The 14,216-nt window shown below is 41.1% G+C and overlaps 1 long non-coding RNA gene across 1 annotated transcript in view; it reads right to left on the reverse strand.

Annotated features, from left to right (window-relative positions):
- Positions 1-636: 636 nt before the first annotated feature.
- Positions 637-14,216, reverse strand: part of LOC119151339 — a 28,458-nt gene continuing 14,878 nt past the window's right edge. The window contains exons 2-3 of the long non-coding RNA XR_005105388.1: positions 1,502-1,578; positions 637-726 (exon numbers count right to left, since the gene is read on the reverse strand). This is a non-coding gene — a long non-coding RNA (uncharacterized LOC119151339). The remainder of the gene's footprint in view (positions 727-1,501; positions 1,579-14,216) is intronic.

The raw sequence follows: 14,216 nt of genomic DNA on the forward strand, positions 1-14,216 counted from the left end.
TGGCAACAGAGCCAAATTAGGATCTAAAAGTGCAATGTACAATGTGAATGATTTAACTATATTTTTCTCTGTAGTAAATTAGATGCCAAGGCCTCCCTGTATTGTACCAAAATTTGCATGAAATGAACCAGAGACCAACTGTATTACGACATTGGGAGCTTTTCTGTGTGTTACTCATGTAGCACATTTCTCTTGCTTTCATCTTTGTGAGCATATGTTTTATTTATTCGACTTCAGCATGAATTTCAAACTGCCTACTTACCTTAACATGACTGTACTAATTAAATCTTTAACACTGAATAGCCAAGAGGTAATTTCAAAATACATATTAGATTCAAGCCAGCATAAATATTCTAATAGGAAAAGCACTGTGATTTCTCGACACTTTCTGCCCCAGGTCCTTTAAGGAATGAAATAAAATGTATTTTTTGCCAAGAAACAAGAACATGGCCAACAACAAGTCCAGTACAATATAAAGCCATGAATGAACATGGCCCTGATTTTGGTGGGGACAGGAAGACAATATGGCTGCAACAACATCCTCTTACACAACATGAGCCTCAGCTAGCTGTAGGAGCTAAGGCATCTTGAATCAGCTTGCTAAAGCCATGCCTGCATGAAAACTCAGTGTCTTGCCTTTAAATATTCTTCTTCTATGGAATATTCATAAACTGGGGAGGATCCTTGTGGCCTTGGACGTATGTCTTCTACTGCCACTTCATTAACCTGTGGAAAAGAAATGAGTGGTGGGAAAGGAACGTGCACCACTAAACAGTGGATGAGGGTTTTTTTAGGAGAGTTTCTCTACTTAGGTATTAGTCTCCTTCTGTAAACAAATCTTTCATCAGTAATGGTGGATGTAGAATAACCAGCAACTCTTTCCTTAGGTCAAGAACAAATACTGCTCCCATTTAAGGATGTTACTCAAGAACAGATACCTGAGAGACAAAAGCAATGGTATGCTGATTTTTGGGTTTTTTATGTATTGTATGCATCTGTGGGCTGAACAGACTGAAAATACTGACAGATCAGTTGGTAATAATTAAAAAAGGCAATAAATATTCCCTCCTCTGCTTTATTTGCACATCTAATCTTTGCATCCTGCATCAAACTTTATTGTCCTCTATGGACAAGCAAACTATGAAAGAGTCCCAGCAGGAATTTCTGCTGACCAGGAATTAGCATGCTTCCTTCTGGAGCCAAATGATAGGGAACATAAACTTGCCAAAGCTGTAAGTTACTGTAGCCAACAGCCATGTAGCATTTTGCTAAGTCTTGGTATTAAACTTATGCTGGTGTATCATGGCAAAGAGCAGATCACTTTATATTGAAGCATCATTCTGGCTTTTGAGCTGGCAGGAGAATCTCGAGCAGAAATACATTTTTAATGGGGAGAAAATTCACCAGCAAGGCCCAGCTATAAATAAAATATTTCAGATCCCATTTTAACAAGTCAGCTGCCAAACCTCCATCCCAAAGAAACCCAATTAAAAAAACTCACAGAATCTTCGTCTTCTCTATCTGCTTCAGCATCAGCATCTCCTGGAGGCTCAGCCGGTCTCAGCTGTCGTCCAGAACCTGAAAGCAGCATTGAGGTTGTTGGTGTCTGCAGGAGCCACACAGAGCACAGGACAGTCAGCTTGCCAGCCGAAGCTCTCTGCCACAGCACACCTGAGGGACGTGCATGGGCCAGCTACAGAAAGGCCTGTTTTCCTTTAGATTCATAGAATCACAGAACGGTTTGGGTTGGAAGGGACCTTAAAAATCATCTAGTTCCACCCCCCTGCCATGGGCAGGGACACCTTCCACCAGACCAGGTTGCTCCCAGCCCCATCCAGCCTGGCCTTGAGCACTTCCAGGCATGGGGCATCCACAGCTTCTCTGGGTAGCCTGTGCCAGTGCCTCACCATCCTCCTTATCTCAGAACTCATCAGGCCAGTCTTTCCAAAGATACCAGAAATATTCATATTCAGAAATGTAAAGACAACTGTAAAGGATGAAAGTTCCCAGATTGGAGAAAACAAAACTAGAATTGGCCAGATTTTTTATGTGTATGTATATATATATTTTAATTACCAAGGAGGGATTGAGGTGTGTATTGGGCACAGTTGGCAGGGTTTTGGCCATGGTGTGCCTGTGGGGTGGTCTCTGTGGGAAGAGGTCATGGACCACCCTGCACTGGATACAGACTCTTGCAGCCAGCTCCGCCTACAATGCTGAACCGATCAGAGGGGTTTCTAGCACCTCTGTGAAAATGCATGTAAGAAAGAGTGGTAAATGCTGAGGAAAAGAGACACCACCACTAAAGGAGAAAGAGAAAGACAGAGAAGACCACACGAGAGCAGGAGGATAGAGGAGAGATGGCAGAGCAGGAAAGTTGCTGGAGCAAAATAGGATCTCAATCAGGGGCCAAAGGAAGAAAAGCTGCCTGAGCAAGGGCAGAAAGGAGAAGGCTCAACTCTGGTGGTCCAGCAGCTAGTGGAGGAACCCACATTGGGGCAACTGAGCACAAAGTAAAGAGTGGAAAAAGAAAAGCAGCCAGCATCTGCTGACCCCCATCTCCTGCCGCAGCCCTCACATCCCCAAGGGGATTGAGTGTAGCCCACAGTGAGGGGACTGGAGACCAGAAAGAGGGGAGGAGAGGTGTACAGAGGGGCGCTGAGGTGTTTTTCCCTAAGTGGTTTTACTTTTTTAAAAATATCTGCCTCAGTAACTAAAAGTTCTTTAACTGACAATACATTAAATTGATTTAAATACCCTATCCTGAAACTCTTCCTTGCTTCTGACAGAGGTCTTAAGACAGGAGCCCGAGAGTCTACATCATGAAGCTTTGATAGTCGTAAAGACTCTGTTTTCTTGGGGTTTAAAAGCATGAGGGCAGAGAGAGATGAGGTGAAGGAGATGGGTTGTTTGAAAGTTTGATACTGTTGAAATGCCCGAAATCAGGTACTGAAGAGTGGAAGTATGAATAGATTATCATTTTCAGAGATCCAAGATTAGCCACTAGAGGACAGTGTGGCTGAATGACACATTCCCTGATGCACAGGCTATTCTAATACACACACAAATTCTTGTCCTGACAACTGTGTCTCTTTCCTGTCTTCATGCTCCATATTTTTTTCAAGCCATCAGGCTGTCTAGCTCTCTCACACCCAGTTCTGCAACTGTCAGTAGTATACATAGGTTTGGCTCTCCTAAACAGATCCTCTGGCTTTAAGATATGCTTGAATGCTAAAGAATAGAACCACAAGCAGAACTGTACAACTCCTTCATTGCCTACTTTAAATGAAGAATCCTTGCCTGGAACACAACATTTCTGGATATGGATATTGCATGCTGTGTGTTCAGGCAAGCTGGCACAACTTAATGCATTAATGCAGTCATTAACTTGCACAAGTTGCCAAGCTCTTGTTAAAGTCGCTGTGATTTTGCTAGCCTTTCCTCGTAGTTTTCTAATTTCTTACATTTATTTTTTCCTTGGCTTTTTTGAAAATGAAATTATTTAGTACAGGCAGGATTTTGAAAGGGTTATGCCATGTTATCAGTGATGGACCGCTTTCTCAATGTGAATGGAAATAGCATGCTTCCAGTGAGAATATCCCATCTCAGTCTGTGGGCCAAGTTTCCAAATTCGACAGAATAGAAGGCATCCTCATAGGTACATCATAGGTACACAGGCATAGGTACATCATCTTAATCAGTTCTCCTGTGGTATTTTAGCTTCAGAGAACTAGGATCGACTCAGAACACATTAGGGCTGCAGACCACACCTTCAGAGGACTAGTTCTGATGCCTACAATGGACAATTCTAGAAAGTGGTCTTAATGCACACCGCTTAATTCAGATTAAAGAACTGTGTAAAATGGCTTTTTTTTTCAAAAGCTCTAGCATTTGCAATTTTCAGAAGCTCAAGAAAATAGGAAAATAAACATAACTTTGTTTAAAAATTTAGATGTGGATTTAAGAACCTGACTTTAGACATTTTGGCTTGAAAATTCTGGAATACCTTCATGAAGCTCTTCACCACATGTATTTTAATAAGCATCGTATGAGAAGAACTGCAGGACTGAAGCTTGATTGTTTAATTTGCTTATGGCTTCTAAAGATTCAGACGCCAACAGCAAATTTTATGGCTATTACTAAAATTCCAAGAAATGGCAAGGACTTAGCCTTGTGGCACTGCTGTATTTTTCACTTGCAAGAATCCCACCCACAAGTGCTGCAGTCCAACAGAATGACTGAACAAAATATTGCTTGGATTGCTAGAATGTTTGCTCTTCACTGCAGCACTTCAAGGGTAATTACAGCATTGATCCCTGGTGGCTGCCAATAGTTTTGCTAGTGGAAAAGAAAAAGAATTTGGGGGGAGAATTCTTGGGTCAAGTTCACTGCTGCTTCTCTTGCTTTATTCTGGTGTAACTTCAGTGACATCTTAGTTGTCTAAAACTGGAGCAATGCAAGTATGGGTACTCCTTTCTCAGGATCTGCGTGGTCCTGTGTAGTTTGTGCTGTTGATTTTTCACCATCTAGTGGGGCATACCCTTCGAGTCTAGGGTACTGCAGCTACCCTACAGGTTTGACAGAGGTGAAAATTTTAAAACCAGATGTTTTAAACAAAGGATTCTTAGAATGATTAGGTGACCAACACCTTCAAAATCTTCCCGTTGCTAAGACCAGGCTACTCATAAAATCCAAGAGAATTAGATCACTTCCTGCAGTGAGACCTGAACACTTATTTCCCATCAGGATGCCATTTTAAAGCAGCAGATGACACTGCTGATTCTTGTTCAGCACGGCTGTAGAAAGGTAGATCTGCCCTGGAAGACATCTCATCTGGGCCTGGGGCCAGAAGAGAATTTTCTTATTTTTCATCAGCTGCTGATCAAGCAAAGCAGTGGTGTATGAGGCACAAGGGTGGCTTCACATGCTTGGCCAAGTATTGGCAGGCGATTGCTCTCCCTGTCCTTGCTGGAGGGGCTGCAGATCAAGGTTTGCCAAAATGTTGCCAGAAAAATCCCTTGCTGTTAAGAAGAAAACCTGTCAGCATAAACGGCCTCTTTCACCCACCTCATGATGGGTAGGAAGGGACACAGTCCTGTGACAGCCTTAGTAAACTGTTACCTCTCCTAAATGGTGATATGTTTGTAGGAAATCTTTCCTACAAAAGGGAGGAACAGATTACTGTTGCCAGAGCTAATAGAGCTGTGGCTGAGATGGCATGAAGGGACATCAGCTACACAAATGACCTTCCCTCCCGAAACTTCACACTGAGGCCTTTCCGTCCGCCCTTGTTTCCCCCAAGTCTGCTTACTGTGCCCCTCTACCATAGCTAATTCATGGCATGAAAGACTTCTTGTGCCCCTGATTCCCACTGTAGGCTAAGATTTGCTTCAGATTTTTTCCCAGTTCAGAATACTTCATAAAACCAATCTATAAAAGAGAGGAATTACAGCACGTTGATGAATTCCTTTTTCAGCAATGGCTTCTTTCTGTGTATAAAAGACTGTGCCAATGAACTATGATTTATATGCATGTCATTCTCATGCCCCAAATAGTAGCAATGCCAACATTTTATAGGTTTTAACTTTTTTTATAAACCCTGGACAATCAATGCTTTGTTCAAAATATTTTCACAAACAAGATGGAATTTACATCAGTGACTACTTCTAATAGCCACTGAACTGACTTCAGAACAAGGGAATTTTTCGAACGTAGGCAGTAGGAGTTACATAGGCCAGAATATTTTCACATCATATGACTGAAAAGTGTATTTGCTTTTTTAAATGCAATTTAAAAAAACATTATTTTATCTCTAATCTAGAAACCCAGCTGGACTGTTTTAGGTAACACCACAAAAATGTAAAACCAGGTTATTTTTTTGGGATCCACATTCAGTGGGTAACAGTCTCCAAAACCATATTTGAGACATTATAATCAATTTCAAGTATGACAATGTCATTGGATTCAAATCAGTTGTGCTTTAATGTATTGTATAAAATGAAGAGAAACCTAGCTTTAATTGGGACACTGGTGTATAAAATCACCATAATCCATATACTTTAAAATCAAATAAAACAGCAAATAAGAATACTGGAGATGTTATTAAAGAATAAAACCAACAAACAATAACATTCTTTGCTGATCATTTTAGCTTCCTTGCTTCCAAATTATATCCCTTTCTCTGCAATTCTTGGATTTGAGTGTTCTGCTTTTTAAGATTTTATACTAATGTTTGCATACCAATGTAGTGACTTTAAGGATATAACTTTTCCTTGCATCAACTTCTCAGGCATTATCTTTCCTGCTAGAAGTGGCTTGTTTTGTTTTTTGTTTGGGTTGGGTTTTTTTTCTATTTTATTTAATTTTAATCTGTTTTTTGCCAGAGAGAATTAGAATGCTCTTGTTGTATTGTTTCCCCTGGGATTTCAATTTAGATCAGTTAAAACTGACAAGAGTTGCAATGCACGTATTTCTTACAAAGATGCAGGTTAAATATTGCTCATTCTCAAGCAATATCTTCACCAGGAGAAGAGGTTCCTTCTTGCCATGTACTGACTGGTATGAGTTATCTAACTTAATTTCAACAAATAATTTCTCTTAAAAGGCAGAAACCTGGTCTGTGGTAAACCTTTGTTCACAGGTGAAAACTTGTATGATTTTCTCACTCTATTATTATTATTCATTAATATATGAAAGTCACAACCTGTGCCTTTACTAGGATTTTGTCATTTACTAGTTGCCATTTCTTAGCTGTGATCAGAAATCTGATTGTGTAGAAATGATGTGTGCGGAAAAGCTGTGATCAGAAATTTGCTGTGATTGTGCAGTGTTGTGGAAATCGATAGCTTTGAGTCCACAGCCAGCTAGGAGACTCATCCCTTGACATGTGAGGAAGGCTGAGACATCTTTAGATCGGGACTTTTCTGACAGTGCAAAGCTCACTCCGGGCACATAACCCAATTTGTATTATTGAGAAGGAGAAGGAGGAGCAAGACAAACAACAACAATAATAACAATTTAATATTATTGTCATTGTTAGCACTGTGTTTGACCCAGCAAAGAATTCATACATGTAGGTCAGCAGTTTCCACAGTGCTCCCTCATCTGCTTTTCTTCTTGTTGTAAATAAGGTTGTGCACTGCTGTTGTCATGGACACCTTCAGCTACCTCCTGTATCAGACCTCTCCTCCTGTGACCATCAGTTCTTGTACCTGCCAAATTGCCTGCCCCTGTGCCCTCAGGCACCCTGTCCTGGGTCTGTCACTTCTCACACATGCACGGCTAGATACTGCTAATGCATCACTTCAGAATTCCTCCTTATTTTTAAAATTAAATCCCTTTCTCAAAGTGGGTAGTGTGCCTGGGGTTTTTTTCGCACAGCTTGTTCTCCTTCTCTGGCAGGTATCGCAATTACTGGGATTCCTTTTCTTCCCTCAGAGCTCTCACAGCCGCCTGAGCAGTGCTGCTGCAAAGCCCCACCGCTGTTTCTGATTCACTTCTTATATTTGAAATAAGGAATATCTAGAATAGTTAGAATATTTAAAATCGTGGGTTCCAGTTCAGGAAAGCACTTGGTAACAGGAACGCTATGCACATGCCTGGCATTCATCTCAGCCTCTCAAGAGCACTCTTTCAGATAGGTAAGTTCACCTGACCGTAGTTTATTAAGAGAAATTTTTCACTTCAGGGTTGTGGGCAAAAGGGCAACAATTTGAACACTCTACTTTTTCTTTGGCAACCTCAGTGCTCCAGTTTCCAGGTTATCTTCTTTTTTATACCCATCCCAATCCACTGCCTCTACTATTTTGGTAAGTTATTAGATTAACGCACCTTGCAGTGTATTCTTTGTGTTTTCCAGGATATCCCAGAAGGCTAGTGACTGATGGATAAATGTAGCTCAATGAGCTAATTAAAAAGCCACTTCAGCTAGACAGTGTCATCAAGCATATAAGCTATTCCATTCATGGTTTCGTTTCCTTAAAGCTCCCGTAACTGAAAAATGGCTTAAACCAGATTTTCTTTAAAAGCCCTCCCAGAAAGTGTTACAATGACAGCAAAAGAACCACCTTTTCCATCTCAGCTACCATTTTCTGGATATAAACATGAGATTTTGGCACTTTAAAATAACTGTTTTCAGCACTTTCCAAAATCAACTGTGCTAAAGATCTCTGAACCCACAAGCAAATCTTTGTGTTCTGCTAACTGCATCAATCGGCTTGGCAAACCAGGATTTGCCAATCCTTGCGCTAAAAATGTTGTGCAAATGACATGTGCAAGCCCAAAAATAGTTCCTCAGTATCAGCAGTGGCCTGAAATGTTTCACTATGTTTCCCCCCGAGTTTTTTTTTTCAGCTCCAGTCACAAATGGAAGTAGTAACCTAGCACTACCTTAAAGAGGACTGAAAGCCTAGTGATGCTGTCATGCTTCAAGCTCTGCTGTCAAAACGAAGCAAACCATGGCAGGCAGATTCCTTGTCTCTAGGCTACGTGGCAAAGAGCATCTTCTCTAACACGGCACCTCGGGTCCTGCTGTGAATTAGCTTAAGAGTAAATGTCAGTGTTAAGTGTAAAGACCATGACCAAGGACAATCAGGAACACAGGAGTGTAGCGGGGCTGCTCAGTGCGGGGGGCTTGGCTGCGGTAGTTCAGAGCAATCACCCCCACCACCCAAATCCTCCTATGCAATTTGGTGGAGGAGTCATGTTCTTCCAAGCAAGCAATGCTGGAGGAAAATGATCCTGCAAGCATCAGCTGGCAAAGATAAGAATCTGAACATGTCAAAGGAACTCTTTTATGCACGCATGGTATTCCTTGAGGGAGCTGCCACAGGCTTTAAAGCATAGCTCATGGCACGGGCTCTTGCACAGTCTGTGTGGCCTTGACCATGAGCTCCAGGGGGCCCATGGCATTCCCAGTAAGCAGCTCCAGCTATGCTGGGGAAAAAAACAGCAAAAAAACCAAGACGTTCATCTTCCACAGAGATTTCCTAGCACATTCCAGAGACCTAGATTCATTCCATTGTCCTGCAAGATCCCAGGACTGAGTTACAACTGCTGGGCAGGGCTCTGGGGCATGGCAGGACCGCAATGGGAATGCCGTGGCTGTCACTTTATCCAGGCAGGATACATGGCAATGGGGAGATATGGATGCAATGTCACAGAGAAGGCTGCCTCTCCCAGCCCTCCATCGAAGGAATGTAATGTCACTTCACTTGAACCACTGCCAGCAAGGCAGCAGGGGCACCCGGGTAGCTCCACCTTGACAAACCAGCTTGTCAACTCAGAAATGAACGATTGCCACAGTGGAAAGAGCAGCTGCTCTGCCTCAGAAAAAGTGACAAAGTGAGGAATAGCATCTCCCCTTTAGTGTTTCCCCTCTGCCTGGTGCTGGGGAATAGGACCTCTGCACCAAGCCTTGAAATCATGATGTCCCTAACTGTTTCTGTGGGACGAAGACAAAGGGCTAATCTGTGGAATCGAGATAAGATTTTGCTGCCAAAGGGGTTTAACAGGCCTTATTATCTGCAGGATGCTATCAGGACCAGTTAGTCCTGTGTTGAAGCTATACTCCTGCCTTTGTTTTGTATTTGGTTTGGTAATGCCCCCCGGCTGCATTCTGTCGCTGCATACCTGTACGGTGATGGATGTAGCTCAGACTTTGGAGCCAAAAGCAGGGGCTTGTACCACAGCAAAGCCAAAGGAGCAGCTACTCCCAAATAACCAGCGTGTGAGTAGTTTCCTTCCATTCAAGGCATGAACAAGATGTTTTGATTCAGTGCCTTGGTATGTTAAGCTGCCCTTGTCGGCAGTTAGAGTACTTCATTAAAAGCTTTCAAATCATCTCATCTCAAAACCTTCCAAAACCAGAAAATATATGTGACAATCCTCAATCTCCTTGCCTGGCTGGAGACCTGTTCGTGAAGTTAGCTCCTACTTTTATCAAAAGGAACAGCACTCTGCTCTGCAAAGTACATCCAAGTAGAGAAAAGTCTAGGGAACTAAGGTTTCTTACAGACCATACTGAGCTCTGCAGGATTTTATAGAGCATTTTCTACAGGTTGGCTAATACCAGGGACGAAGTGGAAGAGCACTGGCAATGAGGAACAGATACAAACACTACCATAAAAAGAGAAACTAGCAACCCCCAGACAAAAAGGAGAGGGAATGGCTTTCCCATGAGTGGGTCTTTATTGATAAGCTCTGCTCACAGATTTAAAACTATTAAAAACATGCCTGCTCACACTTCACATTAGGAGCAAAACCTTTAGTGAGACTGATCAGAAAGGAGCTCTTTATTCTTACAGTAGTCCATCTTTCCTCTGGTGGTAGAGATAACCTTAACAGAATTCATAGGACATTCCAGAGCACGAAAACAAATCACTCTGGTGGGTCTCTGCACAGACTTTCTCAGCTTGAGTCCTATTGAAACATAAAAAGCACAGGAGCCTTTTTTTTTTTTTCTTTTTTTTTTACAACTGTCAAATTGAAATTTCCCAGATCCTAGGTTAATGAGTTTCATCCAGCTATCACCATTTTTTTGGTTACTTGGCTATATCTGAAATACAATTTGGCCAGATCCAGATAACTCTTCTGGTACAAAAATAAAATATTTACTAAAGTATTTTATTAGTCCAATATTTCACCTGTTGCTAAAAAAGAATAATGTTTCATAGAAGTAACATAGTGTTTGAAAATAAGCTCTCAACCAAAGTTTGTGGTGAGAACATGACTAGGATGATGTCCAAAAGAGACAGGAAAAGCAGGAAGCCATGGCTGATACCCGGATTTCTCCTCCTGGTCCATCCCTCCCCTCGCTAGCTAAAATGCAGCTGCAAGTGGCAGAGCGAAAAAGGCAGCTGGAGAAATGCTCATGGCACCCACCAGACGAGCAGAGGTTTGCTGCTGTTTCCCCTACCCAATGGTTCTGTCTCAGAAGTACAAGTTCTGCATTATCTCTGTAGTTTTAGTCTGACTAAAATTAGTCTAATTGCCTAGAGGCTAGGTGCAGTGTCCTGCCCTTCGTCTGTGGGTTTGCTTGTTTCAGGCAGGAATTTTCCTCTCTCTCAGGTTTTACGTGACAGAATGAGTTTCAAACGTGTGTTTTACTTCCTGCATGAATTCCCGTGGCGTTCTGGTGTATAATTATTGTGATGATGGTGTGACATTAGGACCCTCTCTGATAATTATCAATTATGAATTTTCCTAGACTGCAGGGTATCTATTCTCACAAAGTCAGTAGAAAAGAATCACCTTTTAGCAATTATTACTTATGTCCTAACCCCGGGACTGAACCAGAATTGGACAGTGCAAAAGTCAGCTGGAGATTCACAGCCAAATAAAGCAATAAAGACTTGTCTAACCCACTGTGATCCTCAACAGTTTTATCTCCTGGGACTCTCAACAATTTTATCTCTTGGGATATACTGCATTTACTTGTGATTGAGTCTCTACCAGTGCTGTAAACAGTTGCACGAATACCCAGCTAAAATCACCCAGGGTGTCACTGTTCATCTGGATGGTCCGGATTTCAAGAAGGGCTGCAGGGACATGTTGCAAGTGAAGTACTCTCACTTGTTCACCACCATACCAGCTTCAGAAATCCTAGTAGGAACTACTCTGCGTTATTTCAGTATCTGTATATTGATTAGACATGTTGCAGCTTTTTTCCCTTGGAAAGAAACCCCTTCACTGATACAACAAACTAGCCTTGGAAAGCGAACACCAAGCTGCCTTCCTCTTAGAGCAAGGGGCAGTTGATTCCTACTGTCCTCCCTGTCAGATAGCTGTGAACTCAGCTCTTATCACGACCTGCCTAGAAGCAGAGGCAGGTGGGTGCCTATTGCAGATAAGACCCATAAAGCTTACACAAATTAACTTTCCCACATTCCTCCTCCTTGCTGATTCACATCCCCAAGAATCCAAGCTTCTCCCAGAGCAGACTGCCTGTTCCACTGCCAAAGCGCAGCCCTGCTCAGATTTAGAAATTAATCAAATGAATACATGTATTAAAAATGATCATCCTGCCCATGTAGGCTTGATTGGCAGCCCTGGACACTCAGTTTCTCTGGGCACAGGGTCAGTATTGCTCCAGAAGCAGTGGCCACAGCCCCCAGCTCTCTCTTAAGGTAGCCCAGTACTGCCCCAGAGAGGTAGCAAGGGACCTTGACTACCCTTTGTCCTTTCTCTGATGCATTAAAGGAGGATGCTAATTCTTGGTGGTTTTCATAAAGAGCACATTTGCCTGCTAAGGATAGGTCTTAAGATGAGAATAAGAATAAAGGATCTATTAACACCACACAAAAAGCCCAACACAACTGATACAGGCTTTATATAAAGGGCACTTACTGCTCCAAATTAGAAACAGATTTTTCAGCTCAAACTGCTCTTCAGAACCACTGCTTATAAAATTTCCTCACCAGAATCAATGCACAGTAAAAAAAATTCTATTTATATATAAACATATATATACATACATGGAGAGAGAGAGTTCACATTAAAGATCCTTATGGTCTAGGAAGACTTACTTCACTGATAAAATTCAGTGCAAAATTAAGTGTCTAGATGCAGGAATATTAATGGAGTGATGCTACTTTGGCTGTCGCTCTGGTATGCTGGGCATAGCCCCTCTCAAAACAGGAATGCAACAAAAACCTTGTAGTTTTTCCACAACCTTTTATGGGGGGGTTTATATAAATATCTGCCCTTGGTCACAGGTTTTCAGTTTGAGGGAAAATTCCCCAGGCAACTTGTTTGGATGTAAATCATCACAGAAGCAAATATCATTTAAGCTTTTAAATTCCTTAATGTATATGTAATACAAGAGATATGGGATAAAGGTGACAGAAAATTATTATGGGAAAATGTTTTACATCAAAGATAAAGTTAGCAGTTCCCTTGCTTTGTTAAGATAAAAATCTCTTCTGTCAACAAACAGTGATGGTAGCAAAACAGTATTTGGCACAGCTCACTTACTCTTGGTTTTGTGTGGTGTAGGAGAGTGCCTTTAAAATTAGAGAGAATTTCTGGATGCAGACTGTGGGTTTACAAAAAACACAAAATCTCATTTACAGATAAATTGATCCATTGAGTCAGATAAATAAATTAATTAGTATAGTTCTGTTCACATCAGTGTAATTCAAATCTGAATAAATTAACTTAAAACTTGTCTTTCAGTCCAAAATAGGTCAGATTTCAAAAGAATTCAACAGGTGACCTACAAAGTTCTTTTAAAAGATGTTGTCTCCTTATTTCAATTAATTTGGTTTAACCTCTTTTTTGAAGTTTTTTCCCTAGCAGATGTATACCTTGCCCCAGCATTTTCCAAACTTGCCATTTGAGAAGTGTCATCTTTTACAAATTAAATCTGTGAACTTAATCTTTATTGTTTGATATCAGAAATAATTAGATATAAGACTGAAAAGCATTGAAATTTTAAGTGTACGTTAAGTTATAGAAGGGAAAACTGAAGATGACAAACTTTCATCGTGTTATGTTTTTGAAAAAAAAAAAAAAATCACTTAAATCTTTGCATGTGGTTTTTAAATGATTCAGTGCTCATTTTCCCTCTCTGTGCTTTCTAGCCAGTACTGAGGCACCCAAAAATAACAAACCAGCATGCTTGCCTAATAGAGGAAAACACAGTTTGGTTAAGGAAATGGATTTCAGTTTTTCACGGAGGCTAGTATAAATGATGGGGAGAAGCCATTTTTTTAAAGAGTCATTATTGTAGTTCTGGATTTCTTTTTTGTTAAAAACTCAAATAGCAAGAAATTACCTACACTGCAGTTCATCCATGTCGTAACTGGTGAATGAATTGAGATGGGTGGAGTTGTTTGAATGCACTAAGAGGACTATTTCTTGGATTTGGTTATCAACCCTAAGGCTGATGCACATTTCCAAATATTCGCAGCCTCTCTGCAATAAGATAATAACAATATCTTATGGAAATAATTAACTTTATCATAATGGTCTATTCACACACAGGTTAAATATTTTTTAACCCCGCTAAATTGGGATGCATTCTTTCTGAAGGCACATGGTAACATTTTTCTCAATGAACAGTTCTGCTAGATTCAGGCTAATGTATAAGGGAGAGAAAATTACATTTTTCCCTTTAGCTAGATCTTATCTACTGAATCTACTGAAATCAACAGCCTTGTACCAATACAAAACTAGTATAAGGAAAGGGAAGACCCCAGGGCTTCAGTTACAGCCTG

Source organism: Falco rusticolus, chromosome 7 (genome assembly GCF_015220075.1).
Source record: "Falco rusticolus isolate bFalRus1 chromosome 7, bFalRus1.pri, whole genome shotgun sequence".
Classification (NCBI taxonomy): domain Eukaryota; kingdom Metazoa; phylum Chordata; class Aves; order Falconiformes; family Falconidae; genus Falco; species Falco rusticolus.